Source organism: Mastigoproctus giganteus, chromosome 6 (genome assembly GCF_048544385.1).
Source record: "Mastigoproctus giganteus isolate SK-2022 chromosome 6, ASM4854438v1, whole genome shotgun sequence".
NCBI classification, from domain to species: domain Eukaryota; kingdom Metazoa; phylum Arthropoda; class Arachnida; order Uropygi; family Thelyphonidae; genus Mastigoproctus; species Mastigoproctus giganteus.
Window position 1 is genome coordinate 207,470,049 of NC_143580.1, and position 24,524 is coordinate 207,494,572.

Below are 24,524 nucleotides of genomic sequence, written 5' to 3' on the forward strand. Positions count from 1 at the left end.
ACCACAGCAATCAGTGCTAAAGTATTGCTTTATATTTTTGATATAATGCAGGCCTATGCCAAATATCAATAAAGGTTTATTCATTGATCTTATTCATTTAATATTACTACAGGAGTGGAATTAAATGACTTTATTATAACATTTAAGAACATATATAATTTATTTTAATTATTCAGTTTTGCATAAGAAGGTAAGAAAAAACATCATATGATGATAAAGTAATGCAGATAAGGAAACATTAATGAGATCTAAGTTTCGACATTTAGAACTGGCCTAATATATAAACAAAGTATATCACATCTTAACATAATTATAAGATTCCAAGGACTGCGAATGTGATGAAAAAAGTAGTGTGACATCTATTCAAAATTGTCCTGCGCTATCCTAATGTGAATTGAATTTTCTGATTTAAATATATATAATTAAAATTGTATTATTTAATAATAAAAATAATAATATGCAAATTATAAAATATTTAAATAAATGTTCAAAATTATAATAAAATTCTATCATATTTCTACATTTTCGTAATGTTCCTTTCTTTAATAACAATATAATGCTCCTTTGCCATTCTAAAATTAGTTTTAAAAAATTTCCTTTAAAAAGTTTTCCATTTCTTTCGCCCTCACTCCCATTTTTCCCATTTTCAGGATTCTGGTTACAGCTGATTTCAACACTAACGTAAAAAGCCATCAGAAAGTGTTAAATGCACATCTTTAGCGGAACAAAGAGCTTCTCATTAGTTGTTATCAGCTGGAAATTGTGTTAGTGCTGTGTAAACGTTCAATACAAATTTTCCTGTTAAAACATTCAATATTAATTTGTATTTTTAATTTTCCATAAAAATTTGCAGCAGGAAAGAGAATCTCTACAACTCGAAACGACGCTTCCACATGACTTGGGAGGCTTTCAAAGAATGGGCAGATCACACCTTTAGAGATTATGGTAATACACTAACTTGCTCAAGCCAACCTCTAAACTCAATAGCCAATCGGAACCCCCCCCCCCCCTGGAGAAGCTATCCATCTCTAGTAGAGAAATAGCAGCGGTCATCAGGGACCTTCCAAACAAGTGAACCACAGGCCCAGTTAAATTTCCTCTTTTCATTATTAAGATATGTAGTGCTTACCTGGCAAACTTACTATCACATACTTTCAATAGAATCATTGAAACAGCCACTCTCCCTAATGCCTGGAAAACGTACCACACAAAACCAATACCTAAAACCAGTAGACCTGAAACCTGGAAACACTACAGACCTATTTTCATAGGATGGAACCTATTAAAAAATTTTGAGAAATCCACAATCGAACAAATAAATAATCAATGTTTTGGCCATCGAACATCCTATCTTCACTCAGTCATTGAAAACAGGTCTACTATTACTAACCTCCTAGAGACAAGTTGCAGGATCCAACCTGCCCTTAACAGTAAAAGCCAGATGGATATTCTATTCCTGGACATCAAAGCCGCTTATGACCGGATAGCGATCCAACCTCTCCTCCACTTCCTGAATCTCACTATTGCATTACAGGAAACTTACTCGCACTAATGCGAGATTTACTTACAGAGAGGATCATAATAGTAAAGCATGCAGATTTTAGCGTCAATTATACAATAAATAGAGGAGGGATGCCCTCTGCGACACTATTCGCCGCAGCCCTCGATCCTTACCTCTCAACCTGCAATAACATCCTAACCTATGCGGACGACCTAAACATATTATTCCCATCCAGTAGTAATGATAGCATAACGTTGCTTTACAAGCCACACAGCAGCTAACTAATCTAGCTAACTTCCTCGCCTCGACTGAGCTCGAAATTAACCTTTTAAAACTGCCCAGATGCCCTTCTCCAGAAAGCACAAAATACATAACATCACTATTCTCTTAAATGGCCAACCCATCCAAAAAGTCGATCATCACAAGGATCTGGGAATTACCTGGAACTATTCAGTGAATATCCTTCACTGAGCATTTCACTACTACCAGAAAGAAAACACTAGCCGCCATCTGGCGCTCAAGACAAGATTTGGCGGGGGTTCAAAATGCTCAACTGGTGAAGGAATACATTGTTAGGTGCGTTACCCCGGTTGCTTTAAACACTTCGGTCTTCTGCTCCTGAAACGTTAAAACCTTCCTGAACATAGAATATTGGATACTCAGGTGGCTAAACAAGATTTTACAATTCCCCTTCACTCTCTCCAGAGGCATTTTGTATGCAAATATGGAGTGGACACCGTGGATGTTTATTGTCGTTTGGACAAATATTCATATCCTAGCTAAGCTACTTACAAGAAGATATGATGTGCCAGTAGTTACAGGCATCATCTCGCACCCACGAGGTAAGAGGCAATCGTATAGCCTGCAAATTAGGCCACACTTCCCTCTAATTAATCTAAACTCCTTGAAAAGTTTAAACAGGATGTTCCCACTAAATACCATAGAAACTCTAAACCAGTTTCAGGTTAACTGTGAAAAACTATGGTCCAATAAGACCAACAAAAAGAGTACACCAAGAAACAACTGAGTTGCAACACTACTAGCTGGAACACATCATCTTTTAGTTACTCTGAGTTATGCTGTCATCGCGATAATTGGATAATTACTGATTTGTAAGGCGGTGGCACTATCCAGACTGCTGGATTGGATTTGGGCCAGAGGAACTAAGGCTAAGAAGAGTCACTATATCGTGTCCGTTTATAGAATATTACAAAACCCCGAGGAGATAGGAAACTAGTAACTCAGCTGTGGTGTGAAAAAGAAGGCCAAAGAAATTCCTCGCATTCCTACGGAAAGTATTTCTCAACTTCTACCATCAACAGGACTCGAACTGAGGCTGTTTACACACCATATGAGAGAGAGAGAGAGAGAGAGAGAGAGAGAGAGAGAGAGAGAGAGAGAGAGAGAGAGAGAGCAGCGACTCTATTCCTATAGATAATTAGTCGTCTAAGGTAAGATAAGGGCAACCGGGCGTCTTTTCGATGGTTACTTATCTCATAATTGAAAGACGTCAATACAATGGAGGACACAAACTTTAAATAAAGGAACTGCTAAACTGCTCTCATATCGCATGGAATAGACTTTGGTTCGATTCCTGTTTCTGGTTGAATCGGTCGGGACAGTTAGAACACATGGACATTTTTATGCCATGGTAGCATCAATAAAAATTCTCAACGATCATCCACCTCAATGAAAAAATGGAACGCTTCTTCATACGGGGGGGGGGGAGAAGAGTTACATGAAACACCACAAAAATGACAACTTGACTTACCTTGCTCAAGTTATTCCTCAACATCAGTTTTATTTGCGTTTCCACCACTGTGTTATTGCATCCAAAAGTTTTCCATGACGTTACCTGTGCTCCAAGTACGATGTCGATTAGATGGTCAAGAATTCTATATATATAGTACGGTGCGCAGAGGTCTATGAGCTCTTTCAATCACATAGCTAAGTAGCACCTGATTCATAGCGCTGAAGCCATTTTCGAATATTAATTACATCAATTCATTGTCATTTTCAGAATCACGGGCAAGTGTTTCACGAACTGCAACAATTGTGGTCATTGAAGTCTCGAAACGAAAACTCAGCATACATCGGAAATATATTCTTTTGGGCAGCCACATCTTGAGATCTGAACGAGATAAAAAGTTAGCACTGTATTTGGTGCAGTTAAGAAATAATATAAAATAAATAAATAATATACATTTATTTTAAAATAAAAATAAAAGCATATTACTTTCCCTGGCAGAAGTATTTGGAAAACGCTTCCAACGGTGCGAATGTGAGGTATGAAAAGCAGGGACAAATTAAACGCGTGCAGGCAATAGCGGAGATATCACAAATAAGAAGAAATGAATCTAGGCAAAACGCCTACGTCGAAGCTATATCAACGATTTGTCACTGCGTACGGAAGACTCAGGGCGATGCAGATGTGTTCAAACAGTCAGGTCAACTAAATAACAGACGGATAGAGCCGCTATCCTTGAAGAAAGATTTGAAAGCATTTCGAGGGACATCTTTCAAAAACCTTACACTGGAACTACAGATAGCTAAGGAAGTGTTAGTTAATCCATTTATGGAGCGTATGGATTTTCACAGCAGAACTGTTGTTGCTGCTCACAGGCTACACATCATATCAACGAAAGACGGAACTCGTTAGCAGCAGTGCCTAGCCTACCGTTTTTGAATCACGAAACAGTGGACACAGGTTCTGTGAAGCCACAAGTTGCGTAACATCGAGTGTGATGAGTGTGGAAATGCCTAGGAAACGTCACATGCTGCAGTAAATTGTGTCCATAATGAAGTTCGAAGGGGCGTGGTCACGGTGTGGTGCTCATTATCATATTTCGTACTCTAAACACTGGTTGTAGTGGCAAAAGCCATCAATGCCAATATCAACCAATATGCCAATGGTAATGCCAAACATCTATACAACGTATTGTGTCCGACTCGAACATTGATATCTTGTATAATTCCATGGTGCTCACGCTCTGTTAATTTTATGGAAATTGGACGACCTCGTTACAGCACGATAATGCTCCATTATGGCAAGTAATGTTAACACCTGGTTTGAGGAAAACAAAGTCCAACAACTCGAGTGATTGGCTACAGACCAAACTATAATTCGACTGAACAACTTTGTAATTAACTGGAATTCAGATCGGGGGACATCCAGTAAGTCCCTCTTCTACAGCTGCATTGGTGACTGCACCAAAGTGCTGTCGTTGCCAACTACACATGACACGATGCCATCAGTTGCCCTCCTTGGCAGCATGGAGTCGGCACGATATATCCGTCTCCCCTCAGGCAGAGGGTGTTGGGCTTTTTCCGTGAGTTATTTCGTGTTTTTCAGCCCAAGTGTATGGATGCTAATCGGTCCTAAATTTTGCTTAATCAACTTTTTTTTTTTTCTCAATGGAAAAGTTGTTCCCCGTCCTCGTTTTAGTCGAGGTACGGTGTACATCTGAAACGCGTAAATCGATTTTATTTGAAAAATAAAAACAAACGAACGCAACGGATGTATGTGATAGTCGGTTTTCGATAGGCTTGTTAACTGTGTCGAACAGCTATCTGAACAACTGCAGTTATGTGTCGCATCTCCTCTTGCAAATAATGGCAAAAACAACATTCAAAATAATTATTTTAAAAAATTCATGGAGTGAAAAGAAGCAACTTCATGAAACAAAAGTTTAAGGAAAAAGCAAATGCGCAATAACAAATTCATTATGATTAAATTTTAAAAATATGGATAAATGAAACGGAAACGGATATTTTGTAGTTTCAGGAAATCGTGCTCGAACGATTTCCTGAAACTACAAAATAGTGCCCAAGGACACCATCTCAAAAGTAGACTAGCTCAAAAAAGGAATAAATGCGGAAGAAAGTCGGTACTCAAAGAACGTGACCGCAGGAATTTAAAGTGAATTGTGCGCCAGAATAGGTCTAAATGATAGAAAAATTCAATTTAGGCAACGGAAGACCCATCTCCAACCAAACTATGCAGCTATAGTTGAAGGATCTGGAATTTCGTAGTCGTGTGCCTACACAAAAGCCACTTCTATAAAAATTCAAGAGATTCGACTGGAGCAGCGCCGCCAACGCCAAGACTGCACTGTAGAACAAATCTCCATTTAGTCTTTTTTGCAACTATGGTAGGGTGAAAGCGTGACGTGAACCTCGTGTCCACCACTCAAGTTACCTGAGGTCGTATCATTGCATGAGGTATGTTCTATTGATAAGAACTGAGTTCACTGATACCGTTAGAAGGTATTAATGAACTTTCGAGGCAACTTCGCTCCGCAACGCTTCATTTTTATCCGGACTGCGATGGATCCTTTAAAGGGGAAAGAGAAACTGTCCACCGCGCATTTCTGAACAAGCAACTTTTTATTTATTTATTTTGTAATGGTTTGAGAAATATTGCCAATATTTCAAACATCTAACTTGACTGCATAACTCTCCAGATCTTCGAATATCTAGGATATGTTGGTGGAAAGGGTAATTTGGTTTCTCAGTTCTCTACCGACCACAATATAGCACCTGACAAATATCTTGATGGAAGAATGATCAAATCTACAGCTAGACCTCTTTGATAAAAGAGGGATAATTAATAAACGCTTTTGAAATTCTCTCTTTTTTGGATAAAATCTAAGCATAGCGGATTGGTACCATCATGCCAGATGTGGAAAGCAATCCTCCATGGTCGAGCGGATTTCCGATTTGCAGTCAGCAGATAATTTTAAAAAGCAACTCAAAAAGAGAAAGCAATCTTTGTGACAAGTTTATCCCAAGAAAATTCAAAAGTTCCGGTTATCCCTATTTAGAGATAGGTGACCTTATCTAAAAATCTTGGTGTTGTTGAAGATGAGTATGGATGCAGCAGATTCCTTTTTTGAGAGAAATAAGACAGGATTGACTTTAGAAGAATTGAATTAACTAAACCTTTTCTTCCCTCTGAAGAATTTGGAGATCAGCATCTCAAATTAAATCTTCACCAGGAAGAATTATCTGGAAGTTAAAGAAATAGTGGTGAAGATTCGAGAAGTTGTAGCTGTATGTGCAGAGCACAGTCTGTCAAAATGAACGTAGTGCACTGTCATCAGAAAAACTATCGACATGATTTCCACTTAATCGAAAAATATCATTAATATAAAACAGGAAGGTGTAGGCGAAAAATGAAATCTTGTTGAACTCCACAGTTAGTACAAAAAATAGAAGATCATCAACCCATCATATGCAGTGAATGGTCGTAGATGAAACTGGCTACCCAATTGTAAAAATCGTAAGGTAGATCATAAGGTGGAAGCTTCCTTAGAGCAATTTCACGTTCAGCACGATCGAAAGCCTTAGAATATTAGAACTTATTATCCATAAGGCATCACCAGTGGATCGGCACTGAGAAATCTGTATCGGCGATCGTTAATTAGGATGCAAGGTTTCAAGACAGTGTAAGAGATTACGGTTGATGCATTACTCCATTACTTTGGAAATTGCCAAGGTAAGCGTAATGACTGCGCGTGTAGCCCAGCGGTACCGTCACCGTCCTCCCCACACCCGGTGGAAAAGGCCCGGGTTCGAATCCCGTCGATAACGCGTGGAACTTTAATGGGCTTTTTTCACTCCGTGGCTGAGTTAGTCTGTCTCAGGCGTAGATAGCAAGGTCTTTTCGTCCAGCAAAACAGGCAAATCGACCAGAGAACGCACGCAATTTACAGACACAAAACACATGGGTAGATATAATCAATTACGGGTGATCCTAATAAATAATTTGATTTTTTTTTTAAGCGTAATGAGACGATAAATAATAAAAGAGGAATTTGTCTTCTTTTTTTAGAATTAGCTGGATATGAAAAGAAGCTGCTAATTATAAATAGCTGCATTCATTATCAGCTTCGAAGTGAAGCGGTGCACACAGTTCCTGAAAAGTTCCGGTTGGTCTACACAACTGACTCAGTACGGCGACCGGTCACTTGGACGGGCTTCAGTGGCAAGTGCGTATACATTTTCACATAAATATTATTTCATGCGTGGTAATGAGGACCGCCTAATTCCTACAACGTGACAATCAGCCAGTTACTGACCATTTCCCAATATCTTTCTCCTTTTATTCCACTAGGAGTAAAGAAGTAAGGGCCGATAATATGTTCAGCAATGACACATCATAATATCTGGATGCTGCTGCAATTATTCATAATAATGAAGAATTATGCAACTTAACGTCACGTTTAAAATTCCTAGTACGCCGGAAGGGTCGCACTCATCACGCAAAATCACTTTTTTCCTTGATGCTGCTCTTAAGTAGCATTAAGCAATGATCACAAGCATAAAATTTAAGTTATTTCAGCAGCACCCAAGCTTAACACATGTCCGTATGTGCAGTTGTCTCTGCAAGTGCGTGTGTTTACGGTTCAACAAAAATCCGGAATAATTCAAGTGGTCAAACCTTACTTTCTTCCCCTGAGACCGGCAAACTACAATCTCGATTGGAAAGAACGCTAACAATTCCACCAGTCGTCGACGGAATCGAACCGAGACCACCACTGCAAATGAGTGGCAGAAGTATCGTGCGGATTACGCTGCTTCGAGGGGCGACTACAGGCATCAACTCCTGTTTATATCAACATAAAATAATTCAATGACTACTATTAGCTTGTGAGGGTATACCCCAATGTCAAAGTATTGTTCATGGAAATGCAGGTCCTACAGATCGTTTAGAGTTTACTCCCCAGGAGATCGGGATAGGCGATTCGTTGACATTTCTCACTTTAACACAAGGCGCAGGTCTGTCAGCATGTGGAAGATCAAGTATCGGTCCAATGAACGTTTTCTTTGTTATCTTCAGAATGTTTTACTTTCTTAGCCGTTTCGAATCTCTGGAAAAATTAATCTTATGTGGACTTGACCATTTCCTCGTTGTGCGAACAACGGGAAAATGACAATCAGTATGAGTAAAAACACTCAGTAATAAATGTTCGTCTGTGCTGTATTTATTGATGCTTGCCACGATCCTGAAACAAACGTGTGTCTATGTGTATCTGCTTCCTGAAGACAGGAATAATGACAATGTTCGGTTGGTTGTACTATGGTGCCATCTTTTGTCTTCATAACTGAATGAAAATTGAGGGTGCAGCAGGTAGAGATCCCCAGTTTCCAATAAGAATATGGAATCATAATGATGCAGCTCTTGAACGGTCGCCTAAAACTACAAGCTACTGTGAGGGATTTCACAATGAACTTAATTCCCTATTCCACTGCAGTCATCCGAGTGTGTGCTTTTTGTTTGGTGGACTGAAGAGGGACCTGGCTTGCCACAGATTGACACTGGCTAATTCACAAGCAGGTCGTGTAGAGGTGAAAAAGAGAAGATATGATGCACTGCATGACTTAGTTGCCACTTCTGTGCAGGAATGTGAGCAGGTAGAAGACAAAGTGAAATACTTGCAGATATTGGTTAACTTACAGTAATGAAAATTCTATTCAAATACTTGACAAATAAATAAATCACTGAAATATGTCTGAATTAGTTGTCTGTTGATAAAAAAACCAAAAAAGTGTTGACGGTTCACTTTGTAAGATAGAGAAAAAATAATTTATTTTTATAAATAAAATAAAAGGCTTTAGTTGCAATAAAACCAGAGTATTTTATTTCCTGTAATTTCCCTTACAAACATTTACATCCAAATATTCTATTTTATATTAAAATCAAAAGTTTTATCTCAAAAGTTATATTAGAATACATCGTATAGAAGTAGAAATAAAATATATAAATTCAATATTTTGTTAAGTTTTGAAATATGAAATAATTTGTTTTTTGTAAACTAAAAATAATGTGAGCAATTTTCCTTGTGGGCATTGATGACAGTGGGCTTTTTTCATTTGCACATTTATCTGGTCACCATTTATCAAAAGTGCTAAAAATAGTGGCTGTTATCTGCCAGGTAGGCAATTTTTTAAATTGCTAAACACTATTTTTAATAATCTTCCATCAACTTAGATCATTAATAATTAATCAAAATTTTTGATTGTAATTACTGACATTTTTAGTATTGAAACGTATGATTTTTCAAACCTTTTCACCACATAATCTGATTATTTTCATGCTCATTCAACTCTACTGTAAATATAAGAACGTATTACACGTGGATAAAATAGATTTGAAATAACTATATTAACCTCTGTATTCTCAACAATTTCATTTATGACTGTAAGTTCACTTATATACAAACTGTAGGAGTGCCCATGGGTTCACAAAATGCTAGCATAGTTTCCAATTTATTTTTACATTATTATGAAGATTTATTTACTCATAATAATCCAAATAATATTTCTATGCTTTTCGCTATGTCGATGACATCCTTCTTTTGAATGTTCATTTTGAGAATATAGCTAAAACTATCTACCCTGTTGAACTTACTTTAAATAAAGAAAACACAGGTAATCGATGCGCTAACCTTCTTGATTTAATTAGACATTAAATAGTCCCCCTCATCCTAATTTAGCATTATCTGACAAAAGAAGTAGGTTCAATTTTAACATCATTTACTTAACTAACTGGAATTCTAATATTTCTGTTAAAGTGCACAAAAACATTATCTGTACGCAGATCATTAGGCTTGTTAATTTAAGCAGTAATCAAGCACTTTTCACTAATGCCTTAGATTGCCGTTGTACTAAATTGGTCAATAACAATGTTCCTATTAATTTTATTAATTAAAACATAGAAAATATGTCGCCATTCATTAAACAAAAATTTGGATTTATTATGTTTCATTTTGGTTAGAGCTAATTTTGGTACTGTACAGACGTAAATTTCAATGGTGGTAGTTCCACTACTTTGAAAGTGAACGTATTATATGACTTCTCTTAGAACGATTTTAATATTTTTACTCTCTACGTTTATTTTCTTTTTTACTTTTAATAATCATTTTTAATTATAATTGAAATGGTATTTTATACTGTTTTTCGTCTATGACATTTTGCTCTTCCTTTTTCTACAGATTTTTTTTCGTGCCTAACAGACTTTTGCATTCATTTTTTAAAATGTTTTTTCGCTCTTAACTGACAGTTCATTTCTATGTTACCCTAATAACAGCTATAGAGGGCACTAGCTCTTTTCAGACAGCATTATTCTTCTTCTTATCAAAGGAACTCCACAGTTGTCATTGCTTTGCTTCTGTTTATACCTATCTTGGTGAATCATGAATTAACTTAAGGAATTTCAAGTATTCAGTAGTTTTCTGATATTCATTATTTCTTCTTTACTGAATTCATTCCTATTTGTTTATTTTATTTTTGGCCATATATTTTTTTTTCGACATTACAAAGCGTATCAAAGCTAGTGGTATTAGTTCTCCTTCAACTAACGCTCTCTCAGCCAAGGCCCTCTACGAGGTTGGGTATTTACACACCTACTTGCCTAGTATCCTTTAAACTCTTTTCTCTTCCTTTTTATCTTTCTACCGTCCGTTGAACTATTAATGAAATACGAGGGTGATTCGGACATTTTTCCTTTCCTTCTTCTCTGTTATTTTCGCCTCTTTTATTTTTACTACTTTTTCCTTCCCGCACCTTATTTTATTTCCCGTTTCTATACCACTGCCTGTCACATTTAATACATTTTGATCTACAAATTCACTTTTTTGATTTTTTTTCCCCCTTTTCAATACCTATCACAGGCTTTTGGTATTAATTTCTCCTTCGACTAACACGCGCTCACAGCCAAGGCCCTCTTAAGAGGTTGGGTATTTATACACCCAGCTTACCTAGTATCCTTTAATCTCTTTTCTTTTTTTTATCTTTATATTCTTCGTTTTTCCGTCCGTTGAGCTATTAGTGTAATACGAGGGCGATTCGGACATTCTTGCTTTTCTTCTTCTCTGCTATTTTTGCCTCTTAATTTTACTACTTTTTCTTTCCCGCACCTTATTTTATTTCCGATTTCTATCCCTTTGCCTATTACACTAAATTTACATCTTCACTCAAAATTTACCTCTTCTTATCTCGGACATACAAAATTAACACTATCTTTTAACAGATATATACTTAAGTTATATACAGAATCCAAGGTATTCATTATCACTTTAATTTAATTTCTTTTAATTTTAATTTCCTTAGCTTAATTATATACATTGCGTTGGGGCTACCTCACTTATGTTTTTGGAGGATTCATCTTTTTCTCCCCCCCTCCTCTTTTTTTACTTCCTATTATTTTAAATCTTTCCTCCGTTACAATAAGTCTGTATAGAAACGCAGTGGTTTGGTACATGATCAAATGTAGTTCCCCTGATGAAATACCTGATCTATATACCAACTTTCTTTAGTTTACAAACTTTTTCTTTTCCTTAGTTATCAGCTTTCCGCCCTCAGTTTGATACTCACTATTTTTCTTTACTTATTAATCATATATTTTTGCTTTTCCTTTCAGCTTCTCTACGTTTAATTTGCTCATTGATTCAGCCTTTAGTTTCAATATATATATATATTTTTTTTTACTAACCTTACTTTATCGCTAGCGTTTTCTATAAATCTATCTTGGTATTATCTTCAATATTAATTGCTATACACAACATATTTCATACATATTATGGTCGTAATGCCATATTGCTGTTTCAAGTGCGTTGGACCATAATATTAGTTACAGTTTGTTACAATTTATTAACTTTCTTTCCATATTACTCATTATATAAAATTATACATAAGCTTTGCTTAGGCTCAGTATGCACTACCTAAGATAGCTTATTCTATTACATACTTTATTTCTTAATTTATATCTTCATAGATTTTATGAATACGCACTTGGGTTATTTATTTATATATTAACAATTAACTAACTTTATTCTTAATAAATACGCAACTTAGAAGCTCATATAAAAATATGCTACATCGGCAGAGTAGACTAAATTTGACCGAGGAGACTATTTCTGCTCGGGATAGTGCTCCTAACTGCTTTAATATACCTCTACACATACACAAACTTCACAGAGCAAACTAGCATATAATGCTTCTGGCTCTAATATCCTAGATCCATTTCTTAAATTTCAACGTTGTAATAACAAATTAAGTTTTACTTGTCCTAATATGCACCCAAATCATGCTACAAATCATTTGCAATGTTACAATGTTAAATATATAGGTCAAATCATATTTACATATCAGAATGACTTACATCGTTCAGACATTAATACTTACAATAACAAGTCTAGTAAAAACACAGGTAGTCTTGAACACGATACTGAATTTAGACATTTCCAAAAACATAATTTTAGTAATATTTTTATTTCAATACTTAATGTAATTATTAATACAAATGATAGATTAATGCAAGAAGAAATTAGCATGTTACAATATAAAACGCAATATCTATACGGACTGAATACTAAATTTAATCAAAAATACATGACTAATAATTTGAATGATATTTGTGTTTATAATATGTTTCAAATTGCCAAACTACATAAATCTAAATGCAAAAGAAAATAAACTAAATTTAAAACAGTTAAGAGCGACCGAGAACAGTTAGGGGATTTCATAGAATTATTTAAAATAAGGAACATCAATCCTAAAAACATGGTAAAATACATAATACACTCTTCAGTGCAACTTAGTGCACTTAAAGCCGTAAGCAGGAATGCTAATAATTATGTCTTTGGATCATGTCACCTTATGCACATTATACTAGACATTGTTAAATTCAGAATTAATATTTTGAATATTAACAAGCAACCAAAAAACTCTATACTTGTCTTTTATTTTTCAAACTAAAATGATGGATAATTTGGATATGCATATAACTTAGGTAACGACTTCCTACCTATCAATAACTTACATATTAATATCAGATTTAGGTATACTAAACCATTTGGTCTAAAAGCATGTAACTATAAAATAATAGCTACGAACCTTCACAATATTAACATTGGACAGGATATATGTGTTTGTCAGAAGCCTTCTTTTCTTAGATATGTAGATCCTAATCATAACCATATTAAATATACAGAGAGAGACAATTTTTTATTGCACCACTTTCAATTGTGACAGTTATACGATTGAATCGTGTTGCAATGTCCCTTTACGACCAAAAGTTAACACTTATAGAGATGATAACAAGCAGATATACTACAGAAATAAATAAATTGCCATTAAGTGATGTAGGATATAAAACAAATTAAATTAAATAACATCAAGTGACATAAGACATTAATAAGACGACATAACAGTTACATTAAATAAATACTGGTGTAACACGTAGCATTTAGATTAAATTAACAAAATGACACTTGAAAGTCCCGATTTTCGTCTTTATTATTATTTAATAATAGTTAATAAATAATATTTATTAACATTTAATATGTATTATTAGTTAATAAATTATTAATTTTTTTAAAAGCTAAGTAATATTTGACAAGTGCTCTCAAAATATTCCAAAATGAATATTTGTAACCTTAATACAACGGTTTTGATAAACACGACAATTATGGCTAAAAATGTTATCAGAAGCCGTCAATTTGCTTCAGTTTATCATTCTAAATGGAAAACAAAATGAAAAGTTCACCAGGTACAAAATATTTTGTTGAATCACCTCTGGCCCTGATGACAGCAGCACACCGTCGAGGCATTGACAAGATCAATTTCTGAAGATAATCAACTGATACTTTGTAGTTCCAAACATGAATTATGGCTTCCTGAAGCTCACGAAGGGTCTTTGGTTTCTTTCTGGCAACTGCAGATTGCACACGATGCCAACAGTTCTCTATAAGATTCAGGTCCGAGCTGCTTCCTGGCCAGCTAACAGTTCTAATGGACCGTTCTTCCAACCATTTTTTCACCTGTAACAAATGTAAACATATTTCTGTCGAACCTCTAATGCATAAATGAAGGTAAAGTAACTACAGAAGTGCCTACTTACACTTTTCGCCCGATGACAAGGAGCAGAGTCGTCCTGAAAGATACAGTTACTTGGCAGCAATTTGCCTTCCAATATAGCCAGGTATCCATTGGCATATACGGAACCTTTTATAAACAGCAGGTGACCTACTCCGCGATACGAAATGCACCCCCGTATCATTTGGCTGGTTGTTTGTTTGTTATTTGGTTTTTAGGAACATTAGCAACTCAGGCCATATTGCTCCGGGTATATGCCGTGGTCATTCCCTGACCTTTCCGCATCCTCCGTATTTGGTGGTCACGGGCTCGAACCCCGGGCTAATCAAGAAGCGTGTACTATGCATTGCTGCTCCTGCCCACCTGGCTACGGAGACGCCATTTGGCTGGTCGAGAAGCCTGGATAGTATTCAACACCACGTCTACGGCGAATCGTTTGTCTCCCATCAGAGCCATGTAGGTTGGATTTCTTCTCATCCCAGAAAATAACTGACTTCCACTGCTCGGGGGTCCATTTGACACGCTCCTTACACCATATTAATCCGGCCTTTTTCATTTTTTGTGAGGAGGGGCTTCTTCGCGGACGACAGGCTACAAGTCCATTTTTGAAGAGGCGTCTTCTGGTTGTTACTGCACTTGCTACCACTCCTGTATGTTTTTTTCCATTCTCTTTTCAGCTCAGACGAAAAAGCTTTACAGTTTTTAAGGCTTAAGCGCTTCAAAACGCGGTCCTCTTTTTGGCGTAGAGACTCGTTTGTGTCCGGTTCCTTTTTCCTATCAGCATAAGCATAGGCATACGATGCAAGAAAGCAAGCTTATACAGCATCAGCCAAAAAATAAAAAAACACTCCTATTTCACCCCTCCATTCGTTCCAGCTCAACCTTAAACCATCAACTACCCGCTGGCTAAACGCAAAATTTCGGCAATTCTATTCTACAACTGGCATTCCGCAATTTGAATCTGAGTCCCCTCAGGTTCTTAAACTAAACGAGTGGAAGTATCCCATCAGCACTGAGCTTGCTCAACCCATTCAAGGCTTTATACACCTCAATCAGGTCACCTCGCAGGTGCCTACTGTCCAGGCGCTACAATTTGCAGAACTTAAACCTTTCTTGGTAAGAGCATCTCTTTGTTCTGATTCTTTGTACTCGTTCTAGCAACTTATATCCTTCCTAAAACGAGTCTTCCAGACCTGTACACAGTACTCTAGGTATGGCCTGACTTGCCTTGTATAACGGGATAATCACCTCCTGGTAGCAAAATTCCTATATATCATTAACAAGACACCATGACTTGCCCTGGCAGCCCCTCTGCACTTCTCAACGTACTACATATTTGACTGCACAATTACCACTTCACTGAGTGTAGTATCACACAGTTAGTACGTTTCTCTTCGGTTATTGCTACCCATATGCAGTACTTTGCCTTTGTCAATGTTAAACTTCAGTTACCACTTTTCAGCCCTTTTGCCCAACTTATCTAGATCCAGTTGGAGTAGCATACTGTCTTTACTGTCGTTAACAACCATGCCAACCTTTTTATCATCTGCAAACTTGGACATTAAACCTGATATATCTTCATCAATATTATTGATAAATATACAAAACAACAATGGGCCCAACACCGAACCCTGGGGAACTCCACTAATAACAATAGTCCACGAAGAGCAGGTTCCACTGATTACCACTCTCTGTTGTCTCCCACTCAACCATCCCTTTATCCATTGTAGCAACTTACCCTTATGCCATACCTCTCCAATTTGTACAGCACTCTTCAATGTGCAACAGTATCAAAAGCTTTCTTGGAATCCAACTATATGATATCAAAATTATTTTTGGCATTCATTTCCTTTGTGACCACATCATAGTATCCAATCAAATTGGTCAGACAAGACTTCCCTTTAACAAACCCATGCTGTCCCTTATCTATTGCTGCAAACCTGTCTATATGATCCTGTAATGCTTCCTTAACCAGTGATTCCGTTATTTTCTCCGGAACACAAGTTAAACTAACAGTTACCTGTGTCACCTTTTGTACCCCCTTTGTGAATTGGTGATACATTTGCACACCTCCAGTCCATGGGGACCTCCTCTGAGTCCAAGGAAGCTCTCATAATTACGGCTAAGGGTTTGCTTACTTTCTTTGTTGTCTCCTTCAATATAACTGGATTGATCCCGTCCACCCCAGGTGCCCTTTTTATGTTTAACTTCAACAACTTCTCCTCCACTTTGCTCTCAGTTATTACAAAATCATGCAGCTCCGTATTAGAGTTTGATAAACTTCTGGCACTCCCCTCATTGACTAACTCCTCATGTGTGTATGTTGCATTGACTAACTCCTAATGTGTGTAGCTGATAAACTGAATGCAAAATACTCATTCAGTTTATCAGCTACCTGAGCATGATCATCAATAGTCAACCCATCTATGTTAAGTGGTCCGATCTGATTCATCCCTTTCCTTCTAGAATTTACATAAGTAAAGAACTCTGCTGTTTTTCTTTGCATCCTTTGCCAAAGGTTTATCGTACTCTGCCTTCGCCTGCCTAACCTCCTTTGTGATTTGATTACAGACTAGTTTTATCTACCATAGGCTTCTGTGTCGCCTGATAATTTATATGCATCCCATACATTTTTTTTCTCTGCCACGAGCCTCGTTAGTTCATTTGACATCCATTTAGGCCAAAAATTTGAACAGTATTTCTTAGTTCGAATAAAAAGCCTAGTAGCCCCCAAAATTAAGTCCATGAAGGCTTCCCATTTAGAATTCAACGTTGGTAGCATCATCAGTTGATCTCACTGCACAGAATTTAAAAACTGTCTGAGACCGCTGTAGTCGTCTTTACGAAAGCAAAAGCTCTTCCCTTTAGCCCTCATGGTAGTTACATCTTTAAGTAATTCCCACATCAGTAAATTGGCGCTTCCGTAGGCAGGTGGGCAGGAGCAGCAGTGCTTAGCACACGCTTCTTGATTAGACCATGGTTCGAACCCGTGCAGACCAAATACGGAGGATGCGGAAAGGTCAGGGAATGACCACCGGATATCTCCGGAGCAATATGGCCTTAGTTGCTAATGCTCCTAAAAACCAAATAAAAACAACAACATCAGTAAATTGTGATCACTGTAACCCAGTGGTTCCTTTATCTGCAAATTCTTAATGCATGAATAATCACCGCTGATAATCAGATCAAGAGCATTGCTCCCTCTGGTTGCCTCTTGAACATGTTACTATAGAAAACAGTCATCCAATAAATCCAGAAAAGTCTTGGTAGTGTGCGAGTGACCAACCACAAGTTCCAGTCAATATCTCCAAAGTTAAAATCTCCCATTATAAGACATTCTGATTTACTGGCCCTCTCTATTTCTCTCCACAATTCCTCATTATACTCATCAGATTCATTAGGCCTATAACACACACCTATTCTCATTTTTCCTTTCCCAGTGCTTATGTCACACCAAACAGACTCAACATTGCATTGTCCACCAACATCAACTGCATGGACTTCCTTAGATTTTATGTTTCTTAACAGCATTGTACTTCCCAAATTCCAATTCTGCACTGCATGTCTGTGTGACACCACGTCTCTGATATCCCAACAATATCTGCCTTTGATGTCTTGACTAGCACTTCAAGCTCATCAAATTTATTAACTACACTCCTAGCATTGGCGTACATGCAAGTATACATGTGCCTATTTCTACTCGTAGTTACCCTAACACAGCCCATGTATTTATACATATACATACACGGCATATATATTAAAAATAATAAAACTATAAATATTGCCTAAGAATCAAATTCTAATAAATTTATTTTTTAATTTTCAGTAAATATTTTAATTATATTTGTTTTTACAAGTCTTTTAAAAACCAGGTGTACGCTATTCCCCTAAAAGAATCCAGGGGTATACGGCGTATATCCTCCACTACAGCTCTGCATGTAGATATCAAGCAGATCAACCCACTCGGTATCGTTTAATTCCAAATGACACGAAGCTGAGAATAGCTGTAAGACGAAGCTCCCGTCTAAGAAAAGACCAATATCATAAGATCTGGGGCATTAATAAAACAGATAAAAGTGAAAAGCTGTTAGTAAAGTCAGATATTAAAGGAATACTTTGAAGGGTTGTTGGGTAAGAGTAGATCAATCGTGTTAGGTGTGTGTGTGTGTGTGCACGAATGTCTGTTATTCTAGTAAGCAGATAACTTTTGCAAGATTATTAGTAATGGCAAAAGCTTCGGAATGTCTACTGGCCAAGTGTGTACAACGTAAAAATAAAGCCAGTTTCAGTTATGACATTAAAATGACCAAAGAAAATATTTCACCGTTTGGAAAGGTAGACGAGAGAGGTTCTATTTCATTGTGCTTGAAATGCAGGTATTCAGAACAACGATCCGTTAAATTACTGGTTATCGTTACGTCGTCTCCTCCACCGAAATCTCTCTCTCTCTCTCTCGAGCATGCGAGCGCGCGCGCGCACACACACACAACTTTATTTATCAGTGAGAATACCTAAAGGTCAGTTTTTACTAAAGGTCATATATACGGCCTTTGACGAAACATTCAACATTACCCTTTACGTGATACATTCAATACTCAACCTATTTATGACCTTGAACTGTCGTGAAAGAGATTATCGGCTTGGCCTTTAAAGGTCACCTGCATTTACGATATAAATAGACTCAAGGAGTGTCTCCGATAGGAATGTGTAGCGAGCGAAAAGGAAGATTCAATGCAGAGAATTGCCAATTGGTGACATTTGTAGAGAAACTGATAAGATCGTATTGTCTTGCTTTAATTTTCAAGAGCCATTTCAGAGTAATGTATGTACAATGAATGCTGAAAAAGAGAAGCGTGGTCGTTGCATCACTGACGAACTTTGCTGCAACCGTTAGTGGATGCGTGGAAAATCAAATTCAGAAGACGAGAAACAATTCAGAAAAAGTGATTCAGAGAAAGAGAAGGTTGCATCATTCACTAACCCTATTGCAACCTTTAGTAAATAAGGCTCTGAGAAGATTAATAAAATCAATGAAGGCATTTTCAATGTTATAATAAAGAATTCCAGAACGGCTATAAATTCAAATTATAGGGGAAGAGATTCGGAACGACTGTAGTACATTTTCTTTTAGCCAGAGAGTCGTTACTGGAACAAGTTACCTCCGCAGGTAGCTGAGGCTGATAGCTTGAAGAAATTCAAATGTAAACTGGATAGCTAACTATATGAGGAGGGAAGTACACAATTTGTATTTTCTTATCTTTGGCCAATGCAGCAAAAGCCTGTGGATTCATTGCGCTATATGGTTACACTAATACTAAATGCAGAAGAGGTGGGTGATGGATGCACCATTCACGAACTTTGTTACAGCCGTTAGTAAATGATCGTAATTAAGTTGAAGCTAAGTGGCCTCCAGGTATAAGATCCCACAGCATGTGACATCATGAGAATTAATGTTAATTATAATAAAATACATGCGTAACAACTGTAGGATCTGTAAAATTAATTTATCCAGTATGCAACGGAATAACAAAGGCATGAGTTTCTCATTCGAATAAAGGATTAGTGAATTGGTTCTTGAGGTTTTCACAAACATTCTCTCAGGTATGCCAAGCTGGGCTTGATACCTGGGAGTCTAAAACGCTGAGAGAACTGATATTCGGGTGACACTCAAGTCAAGTGGATCTAATTTCTGAGAGGTTCGGTCGGTGTATGCAGCAGTCGGTCCTTTGCGTGCACCTTCACGATGATGGGACTGTTAGTAACTCTGGGTATAATCCCATGTGCAAGTCCTGAAATACGGGACCTAGCATACTGGAGGTGTCCACCCAGCTGCGAACCAACGTAAGCAGGGGTCGGAGTGTGGCGCCCACACCACGGAGGAATACCACCCCTCTGTGTTGCAGGCAATACTAGGTGGTAGATGACTCATCAACCGGTGCAATACCACCACTTTGCTTACTGGAGGCTTGAAGTGGTGGAACCCATGTTTAGTCGCCAGAGCAAAGCTCCAGCAATCTCCCACCTCTTCCATCATGCAGTAAGGTGATGTCTTTTGAGGTTATGACGGACATCATGGTGAGATACAATCTTCCTTTCATTTCGAGGGTGCAACTCTAGAACTGTGTTCGCAGACTGGCAGCTAGTTAGTACACCAGACGGAACCTATTGCTAACTCTCCAGACAGACTTCCGAATCAGCTAGTGTATAATCCTGCTGCCAGGTAGTGACTGAAGAGAGTCCCAGCGAGGCGGGGGGGGGGGGGGTTGTCGAGGCCACGTTTTGTCAAGGAGCTGGGTATATTCTTGCTGTGCGTACGCCTATTCCAAAAATTTCATTACTTCATACAGCATGTCCGCTCCACTTTTTTTTTTTCTACTTAATACATCACGAATTGCCGAACTAAAAGAACAAACTTATCTGCGAAAAGATGTAAACTTCTCAAACAGTTCCTCGTTTATTTCACAAATATACGTGTTGTTCTCAGTTCCAATCTTAATGATGTCTATTTCCACTTACAGTCTCCCAAACCCCACGTACTTCTTTCTGACAGAATCCCAGATATCGATTGATTCAACCACTGTTCATTTCAGTTGTCTAAAGTATTCGCTATATGATTCATTTCGCTTCAAAGGTGGTTCTTGTCCATACTGTCCGTTATGATATTCCCTGTTGTTGATTTAGTAATTTGGAATCTCCGCTGGGTTGAAATCTCTCTACCACATTCTTCCAAATTCATCTGTTGCCGCTATCGTTCTCCCAATTACACTAATCACTTGATTTTTTTTTCTTTTACTTCCTCTCTTTTAAACTTTACTTCTCCAGTCCAACTTTCCTAACAGTGAGGTAATTTTTCTTGGTGATTTTAATGTTCACAACTCCAGATAGCTTCCGTTTTCTAATTACACGAACCCAGCTTGTCGAGATGCTGAGCTTTTTGAAATTACTACTGACCACGCATAGACTGTTCATTTTCCTACCAGACAGTCCTAACCATGCAGCCAACACAAGCTTGATCTTTTTCTCACAAACAACCCTTATAAGATCACGGTCGAGGTGAGTGGTTCTCTAAGCACCTCAGATCACAATTTGGTGATGGTCTCTTCTCCAATGGAGCCTTTCTCTCGTGGTGATTCTCAACCTCGTGTTGTTTGGCATTACAAGAATGCAAAATGAGATAATATGCGAGATTTATTTTCTTCCTTTCCTTGGTCGGATTACTGTTTCAAATCTTCTGATGTCAACGTTTGCTCAGATCGTGTCAGTGAAATTATTCTTGTAGGGATATCCTTTATTCCACATTCCACCTTAAAATCTCGTCCTTCATCTAAACCTTGGTTTTCCAATAAATGTGCTAAGGCTGTTCAAGATAAGGACATTGCATATCACAATTCGTTGTATCCAAATCTCCAGGTTAATTTTCTGCCTACACCAAAGCCCTCGACAATTGTAAACTATTTATTAATCAGTCCGAGCTAGATTTTGAACGCGCTAACAGTAGAAAACTTGCTTCCTGTCAAAATGGCAGTCGATCATTCTGATCTTGCCAAAGCTATTGTGCGCAACCTTTGCCCATATCTATTCCCATTTCTGTTAAAACCAAATGGCTCTATTGCCACTTCAGCAAAAGATAAAGCTGACCTGCTAGCATCCTATCTTTCTTCCAACTCGTGTATTGATGATCTTAGTAAACTACCTCATACCATTCCCAGTACATTGCATTTAACGGCTCTCATAGTCTTCTGCCAAAAGGACATCAGAAGGATTTTGAACAATCTTGCTCTTGTATGTTTTAGGAGCATCAACGACTAAGGTCATATTGCTCCGTGTACACTGGCTGAAAATTGCGTATGTTCTGAGGTCGGTTTTCTGTTTTGTTGGACGAAAAACCCGAGTTTCTGGGAGAGAGAGAAATCCATGCTACCCTTGCCCAAATAACTCAACCACATTGTGAAAAATGTCCATAAAATTTCCTCACGCCAGCGACGGGACTGGACACTGAAGTATTTTCCGCCCGGTGTAGGGAGACCAGCGATTCTACCAATTGTGCATGGGTGCTAATCTTGATGCTAAGAAAGCTCCAGATCCTGATGATATTTCTCCACTTGTTCCCAAAATTTGTGCTTCTGAACTAACTTCTGTTCTGTGTCGCCTTTTTTCACTTTCTTAATCCCAAAGTGTTTTCCATTCTGCTTGTAAATTTGCTCATATCCAGCGTTTATAAAAAGGTGTACAGATTTTACAGCTCCGGCAAAAGGATGACTGCATTTTTGCCGTTTTATTGACTTAATTTTCATATTAATTTATTTTCTAGATGTAGCTTCCTAGTCCCGCTCCTTAGTTTATTTTGCATTTAGATAGCGATTTTGCAAGTTAATACTTAGTATCCGTAGAGCCTTGTACCGTTCAAAACTTGCCGACATTGTTATAGTACAGTATATTAGATCGATACGGAATATCGTAACGTATATCCCGAACTGGATAGCATAAGGTGACTAGATAGCGTAGGGTATAAAGTAAAATTAGGTAGCACGGTATTAGAAATCTGTTAGCTTACTATAGCATAGTATTATCAATTAATCAATAAAATTTTTTAATCTTATTAAATTTTGCTGTTAATTAAATTGTTCTTAAACGGAATCATGACCCAGACTAGAGCAGCAAAGCAACGGGCAAAAAAAAGTAACGGGAGTACTGTGGCTCGGAGTACAATGGAAGAGGGGGAGGGGGAATCTCCAACGCAACACAGTCTAAAAAAATGTGCGAAATATGAAATGTTTGCGGACTTCCTGGAACTGGACATGTTGTAACCAAGGAGGAAGTCTTTATGCGTGCTAGGTGCAGAGAGAGAGAGTGTGAAGAAATCAGGCGCCAATGCAGTGTTCTGATGGGACTAGGACGCCCTCGAAGAAATTAATTTGAGACTCATCAAACTCTCAGCTGCCCAACTCAACGCCAGAGCTCAGTCCTGTGCATCAGGCAACATAGCGGCAATCTCTAAGGCAGAATGCGCTGGACCCACAGGGGTTAGTTATTGTAGAGGACTACTCTCGGGGAGACGGGAAATATAGTGTGCAAAAAGAATAGGTGGAACAGGATTAGGGTATGTCAGCCAGGGGAAAAGATCAATGACGTTATAGAGCAGATATCATCTTTTAAGGACACAAAAGGTGATATTGTTGTACACGTTGGCACTAATGATCTTAAGAGTAAGAGATCTGCAGTGCCGCCCGGGCTAGCCGGGTGGGTAAAGTGCCTGCCTAGCAACCCAAAGGTCGCTGGTTCGATTCCCGCCTCGGGCTTGGATCAAAGTACTGCAAAAACCTTGGGAGGTGCATTATGGCTACAGAAGCCTATGCGCCAACTACCACAAAAAAAAAAAAAAAAAAAAATCTGCAGATTTAATTAACAAGTACAGGTCAATGTTGAAAAAAAAGCCGTGAATTGGAGTTGAATTTGAAAGTGTCTGCAATTCCGCACAGACACGACAGGAGAGAGTATATGATGAGAGCCTTATCAATCAATTCGGCCCTGGAGAGATTGTGCAAGGCTCATAGGGTGGAATTTTTTTCAGTCTGTGCTTGCTGAAGAGACTGCTTCTACAGGGACAGGATACATTTAAATAGACAGTGCGCAAGAATATTTGCTGATGCTACCGAAGTAGTGTTGGGTGGGTCGGAAAACTGCTAGTTTGGAAGGATTCATAGACTAAAAGACTAACAGTAGCCGCAAGGCGAGGCAAAAGTGATTCTTGCACTGCTTCTATTGTAATGAGCAGCAACCTGGAAAGGTGCTAGAGATTTCAAGGACTGCTGGGAGAAATCATGATACAAGTAAATACATGGGCTGTGTTAGGGTAACTAAGTAAGAACAGGTGCATGTATACCATTGCTAGAAGTATAGTAAATAAATTTGAATACTTTGAAGTACTCGTCAAGACATTAAAGGCAGATATTGTTGGGATATCAGAGACATCGTGTCACACAGATATAAGCAGTGCAGAATTGGAATTTGGGGAGAACAATGTGTACAGAAAGGATAGGAAGGGAGAAGGGGTTAGGCGTTTAAAAAAATTGGTGGGCATTCGAGGTGAGCGGACGCGCTTCGTCAGGGCTCCTCACTTAAGTGGATTGTTGATTAGTGTTTT

At 37.9% G+C, this 24,524-nt stretch overlaps 1 long non-coding RNA gene across 1 annotated transcript in view; it reads right to left on the bottom strand.

Moving 5' to 3' along the window:
- LOC150084909 (uncharacterized) overlaps positions 1–24,524 on the bottom strand; it is a 116,695-nt gene that overhangs the window by 41,955 nt on the left and 50,216 nt on the right. Inside the window, exon 2 of the long non-coding RNA XR_016547120.1 lies at positions 3,273–3,632. This is a non-coding gene — a long non-coding RNA (uncharacterized LOC150084909). The remainder of the gene's footprint in view (positions 1–3,272; positions 3,633–24,524) is intronic.